General features: G+C 44.3%; 1 long non-coding RNA gene across 1 annotated transcript in view; it reads right to left on the bottom strand.

The window, feature by feature from the left end:
• Positions 1 to 5,162: 5,162 nt before the first annotated feature.
• The window catches only part of LOC145716067 (uncharacterized), a 77,578-nt gene continuing 66,460 nt past the window's right edge, over positions 5,163 to 16,280 (bottom strand). Inside the window, exon 3 of the long non-coding RNA XR_014138397.1 lies at positions 5,163 to 5,177. This is a non-coding gene — a long non-coding RNA (uncharacterized LOC145716067). The remainder of the gene's footprint in view (positions 5,178 to 16,280) is intronic.

Here is a 16,280-nt window from a genome sequence, read left to right as displayed (position 1 = left end):
GAAGATTCAAAATTCTTAAGATGTCAGTTCTCTACAGATTGATCTGTAGACTTGTATTAGTGTCGATTCTCCATAGTCACAGAAGCAAGTATATATATGTTACACATAGAGTTTAGAGCACTGATTATATACATTTGTCAGAATGCATGTAATTGTAGACTTAAAATCTGTGCATTCTATCATATATAAATTGTGCCTCCTGTTAAAAGCATGGTCTTTAAAACCAGGCAGACCTGAGCTCATGTCTTTGTGATCACGGACAAAGTGTTAGTTTCCTCATCTGTAAAATGGAAATAATTCCAATTTCACAGGGCAGCCAAGTATAAAGATCAGATTACGTTTGTAAAGAGATTAGTGGTGTGGACACCTCTCAGACCCTCTTCGTATCTCACTCTGGGATTCCTTCTAACCCACCTGTCTTTGTCCACTGAAAGTCCCAGGCTTCTGGTAAGACAGATCCTCCCATTCTGAATCAAAGTTTAGGAACATAAAGCTTCCCTGATGTGCTGGGGAAAACACGGGATTTCAAGTCAGACTGGGCTGAGAGTGGGGCTGGGTTCCTGTCCCAGCTCCACCTCTCCACCTCTTCGCATGACTTTGACCCTGGGCAGACATCCCACCTAGCCTCTGTTCCCCCGGGAGAACTATGTCTCCCACTCATGGTGGGCTGTAGCATTGAGATGATGTATGTAAAGCATTTAAGCACTCTGTAAACGATGCTTATTATTATCATAATGCAGGTGAATTTGGACAAGTCACTTAACTTCATTAAACCTTAGTGGGCTCACTTTTAAAACAAAGTTATTAATAACAGAATTGTCTACCTCATCAGGTTGGTGTCAGGCCCATTGAGATAACAGATGTAAAAGACATTCTTTTTTAAAGACATTTTCTATATTATAAAGAGCTATTCAACAGTAAGCTATTGTTAACATTCTCAATGATACACTGAGCTGAAAGCTTTTTTTAAAAAGACTCCAGAGAAAAATGAAAAAAGAGGGAATACAGCCATGGTGTTACCATTGCCTTTCTGTGACATTTATAAGCAGACTGGAAATCATCCAACTGCACGAGTTAATTTTATTCTGCTTTGACGGGCAGAACTGTGGTTGGTGCATTCTGGTTTGCCTGTCTCTTCCTCAGCCCTGACTTGACATGCTGAGTCCACCAGGCTTGGGATGGACGGCACCTCTCCATCCATACTCTGCAACCCAGGGCCTCTGATGGCCTTCTTTGGTCCTGGCCCTGGTCCTCCGTCCATTTCCTTCCTGGAGTTTCAAATCCTCCCATGGGAGAAATATCAGCTCTCGTGACATAAGGCCAGAGTGTGAGCATTGCTCAGCTGGATGTGAGAAATGGTCCCACGAGAACAGACATGGGCCCCTCCACCCAGGGAATTGTCATGTTACTGATTGCTTGAGAAAGAAGCAATTGTCCGCCATGGGAAAGACTCTTCCCTGGCAGGCCTGCTCTCCAATGGAAACATGTTTTAGGAGGTGGGAGGGGGGCTAAGAGAACCAGGAAGGAGGCTCCTGATGCTTATTTATCCAATTACTTCCAAAGTCTAAACCTGTTGGTTCCAGAACAGCAGGCCAGTCCTTCAGCCTCTCAGGTTCCTGGTTGAATGGTGGTAATACTTGCCCTCTGGGTTGCAAGGTATAAATGTAAGAGAAAAAAAGTGCAGTGCTTTAAACAATGCCTGACACAGAGTCAGAGCTCACTAAGATGTGAGATGACCATATAAGTTATCATTTTCTATAATTTATCAGGACACTTTTGAGAGTGAAAGGACACTGCACAGACTGCGTGTTGGGACAGCAGGTATAAGCAGGACTGTCACAAGTGAGCCAGTTTGGATAGTGCAATAAGGGTATAATATTAGCTAGTATTGGACCTGGGGTTGGGCCATGCAGATACCAGGGGCTGGGACTGGTTGCTCTTGGTATGTATGCCTGCGACTGGTCCCCAGAGTCGCTGAGCACTGCCTGACGTTTGGGCGCAGGTGTGTCTCCCTGTTGATCTTCCCAGCCCCATAGGGTCAGTAGGAAGAACAGTTCCCAAGTGTGGGCTCTTTCTGCTGTTATAGGTGAGTCATTCTGCAGCATCTGAACTCTGTCCCAGGCACCCCGGAAAACTGGGGCTAAGAAAATCTCAGTGTTATAGGGTCCTTTCCTTCATTGATATTCCACAAGGAGAGGCCAGAGAAAACCTCTTATTAGGCTGGACCCATTTGTTAACCGGTTGCGATAAGGCTGAAAAATAAATGCACTGTGATCCAGATTAGGAATCTTCCTCTACTCAGTACATCCTACCGAACTGAAACCTTGATGTGGGGAGTAGGTAAGAGGTCCGTTTTCTGTGTTCTCCAAACCATCCCCTCTCATAGCCTCCAATAGGCACTAGAGCATTTGGTATGGACAGGTCCTCTTATCTGCTGCCATCCCTGCCTGCCATATTCATTCGCTTGTTCATTCATTTATTCAGCCGAATTCTGTTCTAAGCACTGGGGATATAGTAGTGAAGAAGTTGCAAAAGTCCTTACTTGATTACATTCTGGAGTTGTGCTGTTCACTATGATAGATAGTAGTTACAAAAGGTGGGCGCCTGGGTAGTGCAATCAGTTAAGCGTCTGACTTTTGGTTTCAGCTCAGGTCATGAACTCAGGGTTGTGAGATTGAGCCCCATGTTGGGCTCCGCTCAGCGCGGAGTCTGCTTAAGACTCTCTCCTTCTCCCTCTGCCCCTCCCTCACCTCTAAAATAAATAAATAAATCTTTAAAAAAATAGTTAAAGGAGACTATTTAAATTTAAAGTAATAAAAATTAAATAAAATTAAAAGTTTAATTTTCTAACTCACCATAGCCACATTTCAGGTGCTTCCTAATCGTGTGTTGTTCATGGCTACTGTATTGGACAGGCCAGTAGAACATTTCCACAATTACAGAAACTTCTATTGAACCACACTGTTCTAAAAGGAGAAGAGTAGAAATGTAATAAACAAGTAAATGGACAAATATGTTATAAATCGGATGGTGATAAAAGTGCTTTGGAGAAATATGAAGTCAAACAAGGTGCCTAGAGAGTATGCTGGAGTGAGGGAGATGGGGGATAGGATGGTGGGTGGACATCTTCCTCATAATCAGAGCTCATCTTTCTGTTAAAATCTCATAATATTTCCTTACCAGTTGTTCAACAAGCATGGCCTGGAGCCCCTTTATTGTTACCTTGTCCAAGTTGGCTGTCCTGGCCCCTCTGTTAAAAGATGAATTCCTAGCTTAGCAGTGGGCAACCAGGACCCTTGATCAGGCTCTCTTCTGATCCCTTGACAGTTCTGATTTGTCAGTCCTCATGCCCTAATATTTAAAAATATTTTGAATATCACCCTTGCTGAAGTGTCATTTAAGCATGTAAGGAAATGATGGGAGTAGTAGTAAGGGTATATAAAGAAAAATATTCCAGGCGGAGAACACAGAAAGTACAAAGGCCCTGAGGCTGGAGCATACTTGGTGTAGTCCAGGAAAAGCAAGGAGATCATGGTGAATGAGGCTTCCAGAAAGTAATAGAAGATAACGTCAGAGAAATAAGGGAAGTTGTGGATCATGGAGAGCCTTGTGGGTCATTTGTATCACTTTTTTATTGCCACAAAAATGTTGCATAAAAACCAACCACAAAACCTAGTAGCTTAAATCAATAAGCTGCTTCTACTGCTCCTCATTCTATGGTTCAGCTGGGCTCTGATGATCTTGGCCAGGCTGGGCTTATCTCAGCTGGATTTGCTCACTGAGGATCAGGAGGTGGCTTGGTTTAAGGCTGGCTATTTTAGAATGGCCTCATTCCCATGTCTGACTGTTGACTGGCTGCCAGCTGGGGCAAGGAGGTGACTAGACTACATGTCTCTCGCCGTCCTGCCAACTAGCCTGGACTTGTTTACATGGGCACAGCAGGGTTCCGAGAAAGGCCCAGGCTTGGAGGTGGCACATTATCCTTTACACTGTGTTTGGCCAAAGCAAATCACAGGGCCAGCCCAGATTCAAGGTGTGGGGAAAAAGATTCCACCTTTTGCTGGGAGGAGTTGTACAGTTACTTTGCAAAGTAGGCAGATATAGAGAGGAGTGGAGAACTGCAGCCATTTATGCGATAATTTACTTCACCATTGTAGAGATTCTGACTTGTACTTGAGTATCCAGGTATGCCATTAAGGTTTGTCAATAAGGGGAAAAGGAATATCACATGATTCGAGTTATGTTTCAAAGTGATCCCTCTGGCAGCTGTGCTGAGGATCGACTGCAAGGGGAAAGGCAGGGGGACCAGGTAGGAAGTGTTGGAACAAACTAGGAGAGAGATGGGAAATGACGCTAGTGGTGCAGTTGTAGGAAGTGGGAGATGTTGGATTAGGCTCATGTCAAGCCAGTGGATTAGAAGTGAATTAAAGAAAGAAGGGTGTCAAGGATGGCTCCGAGGCTGGTGCCCTGAGCAGCTGGGAAAGTGGAGTTGCCATCATCTAAAGTAGAGAAAGCTACAGGCAAGCAGATTTGTGAACAAAGACGATGAGTTTCTGTTGGACTATGAAGCTTGATGTATCTATGATACACTAGCTTGGACTTGAGATGGAGAGGTCAACGTGAGGGTTGCTGGCATGTGTTGGTAAAGGCATGAGATTGGATGAGATCACTGAGAAAATGAGGGTAGTGGGGAAGAAAAGACCAAGGGTTGAGCCCCGGAGCCCTGCAACATGAAGAGAGGAAAACTTCAGAGCGCCTTAAAAGGAACAACCAGTGAGGTACAGGGAAAACCAGGAGATAAGGGGTTCTGGAAGCCATGTGTGGAAAGCACATGAAGAAGGAGGGAGCAGATCAGCTGGGTGACCACCACATCCAGCTTCCATCTGAGAAGTTCCTGGAAGATGGATGGCTTTGGAGTGTTTCTCTGGAATGCAGCCTTATGTATATTTGTAGAAAAACATGTGGGTCTTAGTCTTTGCCCAAGCATGTGGGTGAAAAACAGGAAGGTGGCACAATTACAGAGGAGTGGCCCACTTACCTCCTGTTGCTAAAATTCTCCAGAGGCTGCTTCTGGCTCCAGACTGGAACACCGGCCCTATTGCTGCTCAGAGGTGCATGTCCCTCCACAGAAAGCCAAGAAAACAGAAGCACCACCACTGCCTGGAATGTTGTAGACACTAAGACATGTTGGGTGAATGAACGAATGAATGAGAGAATGAAAGTATAAGTGAAGAGTAACTGTGGTCATAAACTTCGGTTAGTGAATGAGAAAACAAAAGCCAACAGGCAGATCCTGGGGCCTGAGAAATGTTTCCACGGCCCTGGCCTCTCTCCTTGTATCTATTCACACTCTCCTCCACCTCAGAGACCCAGCTCCCTGCATTCCCTTCCTTGCTCTTCCTGAGAGGTGGATGGACGCTGCACATGGAGAAACACGGTATGGGCTTAAGACCCAGTTCTGCCAGGTATTAGTTGAATTAATAGCTGAGTTTCATAAAATCCTTATGAAGATTTTTTTTTACATGAGGCTTATGAAAACACCTTGTATACTGTAGAGTGCCATCCAAAGGTAAGGAAAAGTATTTTCCAGAGAACTAGCTGGAGAGGAGTGTCAAAGGGGAAGGGAGAGAGTTAAAAGACAGCCTCACACTGAGGAAAACGTGGGTAGGTGGGAGCACAGACCTAGGAGAAAGGTGGCAAAGCAGAGAGGACAGCTGAGTGAAAGATGGTGGCCAGAAGTTGTTCCCAGGAGAACATTATTACTCCCCAGTGCTTTATAAACTTTCTGCACCCCTGACATTCTTGGCATGAGTGGATTTTATTTCCCCCCAAGGAAATCAGCAGCTTTGAGGCGGATGATGTGGGGTAAGGGAGGCCACAGTCTGAGGAATGAAGACACAAGGAGCCTGAGGAAGTGAGGTTGGGAGATGTAGAGAGCACAGCAAGGGGCTTTCGATGGTCACTCACTGTGGAGTGGAATTCAGACCAAAGAGGAGGACAGTTTCTGAGGGGGAAGGCAAGGCTAGAACGGCATCTAAGTCACACACCTGAATACAGTGTGAGGTGAATTATTTGATGTATATAATAGATTCTGTAGGAGTTCAAATGAGGCTGGAGTAATCTAGAAGGGATTTATTGAAGAAATGTTTTCCTCCCATTTTTACCCTCTTTCCTACCTCCCTGATCTATTACCATCATCTTTTGTTTTCCTTTTATTGTTTCTCTCTCTTTTCCCCTTTCCCTGTGGATGCTTGGGGGTGGCTTTGAGTCTCAACAGTTGCCTCACCACACCCTCACTGGCCCCCTCTCCCCTTGGGCCTTTACCAGCCTTCACATTGCTGGGAAAGGGCCCTCCATCATACGAGGCCAACTGCATTGACTTGTGCATGACCCTTTCCCCACCCCACTCCATACTATTCACCTTGTCAGACAAAAAGGAAAAATACAGGCACCGTGAGGATAACCCAGAACAACGTACACAGTTTCCAACATAAACTCTGCCGCTCGGGCCTCCCACCCTGCAGAGCATCCAATAACTTTTGCTGAGCCATCCAAGCCCAAGGAAAAGCAACCCACTGTGAAAGAACAAAGGCGGCTTTAGCCCAGGCCTGTACCCACCAGTCAGGAGAGGCAGGCGACAGCACCTCCAGGCAAGCATGGTCCTTGGGAAGCTGCCATGTGGGCTGTCCTGAGCATGACAAGGCAAGGGAGGGGCCCAACAAGCCCCAGTCAATGAGAAACAGATCTGCCCTAAAAATAATAATGAATGAAAAAGCACAGTTACAAAGTCTTGCCTCCGAGCTGGTCTGGCACGCAACCAGACCTAATGATATATTCAGAAGGAAAAATCTATGGTCAGAATTTAGAATCCTTTGGGCCAACTAGTCATCAGCAAACAGGTCCAAAGACCTTCCATTGGTTTTACCAGCAGGCCTTCCAAGAAAGAACTCTTGACCCCGACAGCTGTCCTCTTCCAATAGACTGAGCACTTGTCAGTGCTGAGTGACTGAAGCAGCTTGTTTGGGAGCAGAGGGATGAACTAGATGAACCTGTGTGGTCACATCATTCCCCATCACACAGGCAGTGCTAATGAGGCTGGGACCTGAGATTGAGAAAGAATCTATTGGGAAGGGAATGAAAGCACAGATCAGAAGAAGAGATACATGCACCCCTATGTTCATTGCAGCACTATTTATAATAGCTCAATATAGAAGCAACTTAAGTGTCCATTGACACATGAATGGATAAGGAAGATGTGGTATACATAATGGAGTATCACTAAGCTATAAAAAAGTGAAATCTTGTCATTTGCAACAACATGGATGGGCATAGAGGGTATTATGCTGAATGAAATAAGTCAGACAGAGAAAGATGAATACCTTGTGATTTCACTTACATGTGGAACCTAATAAAACAAATGAACAAAAAAAACAAAACAAAACTAGATTCATAGATACGGGGAACAGACTGATAGTTGCCAGAGGAGAGGGGGTTGGAGGAGTAGGTGAATGGGTAAAGGGGAACAAGAGAGACAAACTTCCAGTTATAAAATAAATAAGCCATTGGGAATTAATATACATAATATACACATATACATAATATACACAATAATATTGTGGGAATATAAACAATAATAGTGTGTTAACTTTGTATGGTGACAGATGGTAATTAGACTTATTATGGTGATCATTTTGTAATGTTTATAAATATTGAGCCACTACATTGTGCACCTGAAACTAATATAATATCGTATGTCAATTATACTTCAATTTTTAAAAATCAGAAAAAGGGAGTAATAGAAGGAGCCTCCTTCTCAGTCCTCAAATATTTGGTGAGCTCTCCCTGAGAGCTGAGAACAGTGGGAGAAGGGTACAAAAGAATAGCATACACCATCCTACCCTCAAGATGCTTATTAGATTATCTATAGCTAAAAGTTTTTTTTAATATAAGTTTAAGGGAATGAAAGATTATTATTATTGTTACCAAAGACAGACCTCTAGCTCTTGGGCAAACAAAGATTGGTTGGTGGAGCTGCCTGGAAGTCTGTATTGAAAAAGTCTGTGATGGCTCGTGTGGGTTTAGGCTCAGCAAAAATGAATGAGTTCCCTGATACGTCAGTGTTTATAATGGATGGAAGGGAATGCTGTCTATTTAGTGACCTGAGCTCCAGGAAGGGGAGGGGGCAAAGTTGAACAGAACCAGCACTAGATTGTCACAACGGCTCATCCTGCCCTGGGAAACAGGACGCATGAGCACAGTGCAGAAGGCACAGGGGTCCCCTGGCACACAGTTTCCCAATCGTGGGAAGGCAGAGAAAGGAAGGGAGAAGCTGGGAAGGCTGCAAGGCTCCACAGAGCAGCACCATACAAAGACACATTTGGTTTTCAAGGAAACAACAACTACAGCTTAACCCCCTTCTCTTCTCTTTCTGTGAACATGTAAAAGTCAAGGAGAAGGTTGCCAGGGAAGTGGCAAAACTTTCCCATAGATCTACCCGAGGCTGAGACTATTACTGATTTTTTAAGAAGTATCGTAGGCCAGGGGCTCCTGGGTAGCTCAGTAGGTTGAGCATCTGACTCTTGACTTTGGCTCAGGTCATGATCTCAGGGTCCTGGGATTGAGCCCTGCATCGGGCTCCATGCTCAGTGGGGAGTCTGCTTGAGATTCTCTCCCTCTGCCCCTCCACCTGCTCGTCGTAGGCACCCACGCGCTCCCTCCCTCCCTCCCTCTCTAAAATAAATAAATCTTAAAAAAAAAAAAAGAAATATCATAGGCCACAAGTTAGGATGATGAGGTGAGAGTAGGACACACATTTTGTTCTGCATGATAATGTGGTCACTCATGCGTCAGTGTCTCTTTATGAAATTGAAGATTCCATGGAGATGGTATTTCCCAGCACCTAATCAAGCTATATAAATAGTAGGCTCTTGGTGAATACTTACTGATTGGATAAATGAATAATTTAATTTCTTTTGGTGGGAGTCCAGAGATTTAGAAGTCAACCTTCCAGCCACAGGAGAGAACAAAAGCGCACTTGTGGTGTTAAGCCTTATTTAAATATGGGGGCTTGGAACTGCCCACTCAGCCATTCTGGTCAGGGAGAAAATAATAATAATAATAATAATAATATAATAATAATAATAATAGCTAACATTTATTGAAGAATGATTATGTGCTTTATGAGAATGAATAGATCATTTTCATAGATTAAATATTTTAACAAACAACTCTAAAAATCTCAGTAGTTCCAGCCATAATCCAATACACGCATTGGCAGGAGTAGAGAGAGGAATGCTATGTTCTACCCAGTCATTCAGAGACCTGGGCTCCCTCTGCACAGTGGCTCTGCCTTCCCTGAGCCCTGGAGTTCCCCTCACCCCCACCGGATTCTCTGCATCCACCTAGCAGAAGAGGAAAGAGAGGGCATATAGGACCACAGGGATTAGACTATGTAGCAAAAATCACTTCAATCCACACACACTCCTGTGACCAGAACTTAGTTACACAACTTCACTTAGATGCAAGGAGGCTAGGAAATGTAGTCTATTAGTGACCCAGGAAGGAGAGGAAACAGTTTCGTTGTGTATCTAGCCAGTCTCTACCACAATGCATCATCTCATTTAATTCTTAAGGCAACCCTATAAAGCAAATACTGTTTTTATTCCAGTTTTGCAAATGCTCAAACTGAGGCTCAGAGAAAAAAGTACTGCCCATGTAGTAAATGATAGAACTGGGAGTTGGTCCGAGGTCTGACTCTAAAACATGTGTTCTTGCCCCACTAAACTGCTTCTTCATAAGTGAGGTTCCGTTATGTTGTCATATGCTCCCTCTTCCTTCCTGCCACACAGATCCTCATGATACTGATTTTGGCTCTTTTGGATCTAAATTGCTGGTGATATGCAGCCATTTGGCACCCAAACATGCATTATCTTATCTATTCCCCATCTCACTCCCATGTGGTAGGTATTATTATTAGCTCTACTTTACTGGGGAGGACACTAGATTAGATGGCTTATATAACTTGGCGATGAACATACAGCTAATGAGAGGCACATTTGAACACCGTATCTTGCTCTTTGGCCTGGAACTTTGGAAGACCTTACCCTGAAATGAAAGAAGAAAAAAAAAAGACAACAACAAAAATCTTAAAAAATGCAACAATCGATTTTGCCATGAAATATCCCAAAGTGTTTGGCACTGAGGTTACCAAGGTCAGTTAGGCTCCTTCCTCCCCGGGTCTGATTTTATTTGAAAGGTACAAATATCAAGGGCATCGGGCAGTCCCTGGCCTTATGAGATACCATTAGATTGGCACATCAAGCCTTGAAGAAGTTCTTACAGCCAAACCATTCAGGAAATGAAGAATCCCATAAATAACAAGGCTGATACAAGGCCAGGGAACTTCTCCAGACTCAACGAGGGGGTGGTCTCTGCAGGCCAACGGCATTATTCCCAGCTGGGTTACTGGGTGCTGATGAGGAAGCAGCCTCCAGAGCAGGCTTTGTTTGCTGGGCTCTCTTCCTTCCTCCCCCAGCCTCACCCCTATCCTGAGAAGACCACCCTCTCCCCAGGCTATTAGCTCATGGACTTTGTTCCTGAATTCTACCCTCTCTGGGCATGCAGATGCCATCAGACGTCCTGTACTGGTCCCTGAGGGGGAGAAAACAGGAAATGAAGCTAATTAGAACTGTTACACTGTGAAGAAAGAATAGTAACAATAACGCAATCTGAGGACTTGAGCAGATTGGCAGAGGAAAGGAAAAAACCAAGAGGGGATTATGGGTCTCTGGGGCTTTACAGTATCTGTAATGACGCCACGGTGGTCATCAGAGCCCAGTGTACCCAGATCCTAGGGGGTGCGAGCTCCCTGCTTTCCCTACACCAGCCCATTCTCATGAATGCAGCCCGATCTTCCTTCCTGAAGTATCCTTCACCCCTCATACTTTCCCAGGCCAGGCTTCATGAGACCGACGGCTGCTGGCAGTGTTAGCCCATGAAGATAGGAGTGACCTTTCCTGTTGGAAACTTTGAGCTCCCACACCCAGTGAAGCAACTGGAGCCAGACTGGTCAAGAGACTGGCCCAAGGTCACGCTGCTGGTTTGGCGGAAGCAGGGCTCCCAGGACTCTAGCCTTCTGGCTTGGAGGGTCTCTGCTGGATGGCACGTGGGTGTGCAACCCCCAGGCACATGAAATGGCCATATTGTCTACTCTATTCCTCATAAAAATGCACCTACCAAGTGCCTCAGACAGCTTCCCTGCACTGCTGATGCCTGAGAAGCTAGTGGTGTCTCTCTGGAAGCTGAACTGTGGTTCTCTTCTCCCTGCCTCTCCAGCTATCCCAGGAACCTGGGTTTCATAATTGCCACTTCTCCCCATCTGACTGGAGCTAATTTGCCACCTACCTAAGGAGTCCGTCTTCTGTCCTACTTCCCACAGCAGTGACCTCAGTTTACACCTGTCTCTGTGCTCTCCCTCACACCCTGCCAGAAATCGAAGATCCTTGCATTCACTCTGTGCCCTTTCCCCATTTTAACATTTCTGTCTCTGATAGAGAAAGAAAATCATCCTTTAACCACACACTTAAAAATTTGCAAAATAAAGTCACAGATGATTTCACCAAGCCTTGTATAAGCTAGCCACTGCCAACCTCCCCACCTTCCTCTCTTCCCTCTGTCCATTCCACCCTGTTCTCACCATGCTCCTGCCACACTGGCCTCTGCTCAGTTCTTTAGCAAACACCAAGTTCTTTCTTGCCTCATGCCCTTTGACGTACCATTCCCTCTGACAGCACACGCTTCCCAAACCTGCTGGTGGCTAACTTTGACTAATGCATCAAGACTCAGCTTAGATGTTACTTCTTCCTGGAAACCTTCCCCAACCTCTCTCATTAGCTTAGGTCCCTCACTAAATGCTCTTAGATAACCCTGTACTTTTATACCTTCTATCATACATGTGATCATACAATTATTTTGTTTTGTTTTATTTATTTTATTTTATTTCATTTTATTTTATTTTATTGTTTATGTCCTCCAACAGACCAAAAGTAAGCTCCATGAGCAAGTTTCCAGAAGGGACTGATGCTGTATACACACGCATTCTAAATGCTGCTCTCAGGACACTTAGCTGATATGTCTTATCATGTAATCATTTGCATATATATGAAAGCACCTGACAGGAGTATAAACCTAATTGTGGTAGAAACCCCTAGAGTGAGGGATATGTAAAGAATGTTTATCAAATGAATGAACAGATGGATGGATGTCGATAATGCCTTTATGAAAACTTAAGGGGTGAGAGAGAGGTACTAGCAACTCTTGACAACAGATATAAAACATGGCCAGTGTGGAAGTATAAAGTATTATTTCTCTTTGTCACTTCTGTGTTTTTGTTTCTCCTTCTTTGTAGGAGCTGCTGTATTAACTTTCTATGCTGCGGAACAAATTATCAAAAACGCAGTGGCTTAAAACAGCGCATGTTTATTACTGCAATTACTGTGGACCAGGAGTCCAGTCCAAGCACAGTGTAGTTAGAGTCTCTGCTTAGGGTCTCCTAACTGGAGAAGGATTTGCTTCTAAGCTCCCAAGCTCCCTCAGGTTGTAGCAGAATTGATTTCCTTGTGACTGTAGCATTTATGGCAGCTTGCTTCTTCAAAGCCAGCAATAGCATGAGAAAGAGGCTCTAGCAAGAGGAGGGCTATATTTTTATTTAATTACATACATGTAATTACATTTATCCCACCACCTTTGCCACATTCTGTGGGTTAGAAGCAAGTCACAGGGCCCTCCCACCACCAAGGAGGCAATTCATACACAAAGGTATGAATTCCAGAAGGAGGTCATCCTATAGTCTGCCCATCATTGTCTGAAGTCTGCCCCCCGCAATGATTCCCATCCCTCCTCCATTCAACATACATTCACCCCATCCCAAGATTCTCAAGAGTCTCATCCCATTATAGCATCAGCTCCACAATTTCAGTATCCAAATCAAACCCAGCTGAGGATGAGGCTCCCAGGTAGAGTCTGTTAAGTACAGTTCCCGCGACACAATCCTCTCCATCTGTGAGACTGTGAACCTAAAGAGACAAGTTATCTATTTTAAAATACCCAACATACAGTGGTGGGGCAGGCATAAGAAAACAGGATAGATATTCCAGTTCAAGGCTAAAATGAAGGATTAAAAAGGTTCACTGCAGTTTTGAAATCCGACTGGTCAAGTGCTAAGTCCTTGTAATATTTCAAGATGTGGGAATCATTCTCTGTGGCTCTTGGCTCTGACCTCTGAGCTCTTCTTGACTCCATTTTCTGCGTCATCCTTCCTTTTTCATGAAAGGAAGCACATGTTTGAAGCTGAATAGTTTATCAGCCTGCTTCTGGCCGGTAGAATTGGAGGGATTCAGCAGCCCTCTTTCATTTTGTTTTCTCTCTGCTCCTTCCCCTTCATGCTGCTGGTGTTTCTACTCAAATCATTTTCTTAAGAACTGGGTGGATCTCCCATGGATTTCAGGGGAGTTCACCCCATTAGACAAAAGCAGTGCCCACAGATCTTTTTAAGATAATCCTTTCTCTATCTGTAGCTCCCGCAGAGATGGTTAAGGCACAACAGCGCTCTCAGGCTTTCCAGAAGCCCTATGGTTCAAGATCTGGGAGGCGCACCCTTAATATCTTGAAGTTAAGATGACTGAATAATCTGACCTTCAGTTTTAGCAAAAGATCGTAGAGTTGCACACTCAGCTTTCTCTCCATGCCGCACTGTTGGCAGCCATTTCTGACTTTCAGCATCTTTTACCATCTGGAGCGGCTGGAAATTTTCAAAAATTGTCAAGTTCTGGCTCCATTTTGTTTAACAGTTCCTTCCTCAATTTATCCCTTCTCTCACATTTTACTATAAGCAGTGAGAAGAGAGAAATCTTCAACACTTTACTTGGAAACTCCTTAGCTAAATAACCTAGTTCATCAGTTAAAAGCTGTGCTTTCCACAGAACCCCAGGAGACAATTTTGCTAAGGTTTCTGCCGACCACAAAGCAAGGATCTCACTTCCTTCCATTTCTAATAATGTGTTCTTCACTTTATCTTGAGTCAATTTAAAGCAACAGATGGTTTCCTTTATCATGCTCCTCTAAATCCTTCCGGCCTCCATCCACTACCTGGTTCCAAGGCTACTCCCACATTTGTGGGTATTTGTAAAGCAGCATTCCACTGCTGGGTACCAAAATCTGTTTTAGTTTTCTATCGCCGTGTGATGAATTACCACAAACTTAGCAGCCTAAAACAATACGTATTTATTATCTCACAGTTTCTGTGGACCAGAATCCAGGCATAGCTTAGCTGGGTCTTCTTCCTAAATAGGGTATCACAAGGCTTCAATGAAGGTGTTGCCCAGGGGTAGGTTTTCATCAGAAGTTTGACTAGGGAAATGTGATATTCTAATTTGCAATAAGAAATATGTATTTAGCCTTTTTCCCTATTTCTGAAAAAGCCCCTAAAACCTTTGGAATTTTCTAAGTAGTAAGTGATAAAATATCTTTTGCTCTTCATAACAAGCCCCTTTCAACCACACCTGAGTTTATGTTAATGAGGTGACTGGAAAGTCCGTAGGGATGGGACTGGTTGTCAGGGAAACCAATCATAAGTAGCGGATCAGGGCTTTCAGGCCCATCCCTCAAAACTGCAGAGTGGGGAAAGGGACTGGACATTGAATCAATCATCAATGGCTGATGATTTAATCCATTATGCCTATGTAATAAAGCCTCTATAAAACCCCAAAAGGACAGGGTTCAGAGAGCTTCTGGATTGCTGAACACATGGAGGTCTGGGAGAGTGGCATGCCTGGCAGGGGCATGAAAACTCCACGTCACTTCCTCCTTACCTTGTCCTGCGCATCTCATCATCTGGCTGTTTATCTGTATCCTTTATCATATCCTTTATTATATAACAAACTAGTCCACGTAAGTGTTTCCCTGAGTTCTGCAAGTTATTCTAGCTAATTGTCAAACCCAGGTTGTGGGTTGAGGGAACCCTTATTTATAATCAGTAGGTCAAAAGTGTAGGTGATAACCTGGGATTTTTGATTGACAGATTGACATCTGAAGTTGGCAGGGGGTGGGGGGAAGGAGTCTTGAGGGACTGCGTCCTTAACCTGTAGGATCTTGGGTTACCTCCAAGTGAACAGTGTCAGAATTGAGTTAAACTATAGGACACCCAATTGCTGTTGCAGAGAATTGCTTGATGTGTGGGAACCCCACACATCAGGTGTCAGAAATGAAGTGAAGTATGGTAGTCATGTGAGAGTAAAGGAGAAGCATGCGGGGCAAGGTTGGGGGAAGCTCCTATTATAGGAAGGATCTGCCTCCAAGCTTCCTCGGGTTGTTGGCAGAATTTATGTCCCTGTGGCTATAGGTTTCATGGCAGCTTGCTTCTTCAAAGTCAGCAACTGAGCGAAAGAGACAGACAGAGATGGAGAGAGATTGGCTCTAGAAAGATGGGCACTAGACTCTTATGTAATCACCAGCACATAATCACATATGTTTATTACCTTTGATGCCTTCTATTGGTTAGAAGCAAGTCATGGTCCTGCCAACATTCAAGGGGAGGGAATTACACAAAGGTGGGAATACCAGATCACAAGCTACCTTAGAGTCTATCTGCCACAGCACTTTAAGACAAGGGGATATATTCATATACATATATATCCTTGGAAGAGACCATTTCTCGATACCTTAACTTTCCCACAGAGGTTTGTAAGTCAGCACCATTCTCCAGAACCAAGCTGAAGACTAAGTCATTTGGTAATAATTACAGATACATATGTTTGCATTTATATGAGTTTGGATTTTGAGGAGGCTAATAAGAATGTAAGTGAGAGGAGCATCATTTAGTTGAGAAAGAGGGCGCCTGGGTAGCTCAGTCCGTTTGTTAAGCATCTGTCTTTGGCTCAGGTCATGATCCCAGAGTCCTGGGATCGAGTCCCACATTGGGCTCCCTGCTCAGTGGGGAGTCTGCTTCTCCCTCTCCCTCTGCCCCTCTCCTCTGCTTGTGCTCTCTCTCTCACACATTCTCTCTCTCAAAATAAATAAATAAAATCTTTTAAAAATTAAAAAAAAAATAAGAAGAAGAAGAAGGAGGAAGAAAGGATCCAGACGTTGCTTGGAGAGGGAGAGGGCCCCTGCTGGAAGGAGAAAGGCAGAGGGAGTTCCCAGTAGAGAGAAGCCAATATGGCGCTCTTCTAGTCAGGCTCCTATCCCACAACACCCCTGGTGCTGCTCACAGTTTCCTCTGCTCC

Source organism: Leptonychotes weddellii, chromosome 11 (assembly GCF_054177405.1).
Source record: "Leptonychotes weddellii isolate Sample4059 chromosome 11, ASM5417740v2, whole genome shotgun sequence".
Taxonomy (NCBI): domain Eukaryota; kingdom Metazoa; phylum Chordata; class Mammalia; order Carnivora; family Phocidae; genus Leptonychotes; species Leptonychotes weddellii.
Note: the sequence above shows the minus strand (reverse complement) of the source record. Positions and strands in the feature narration are given on the sequence as shown.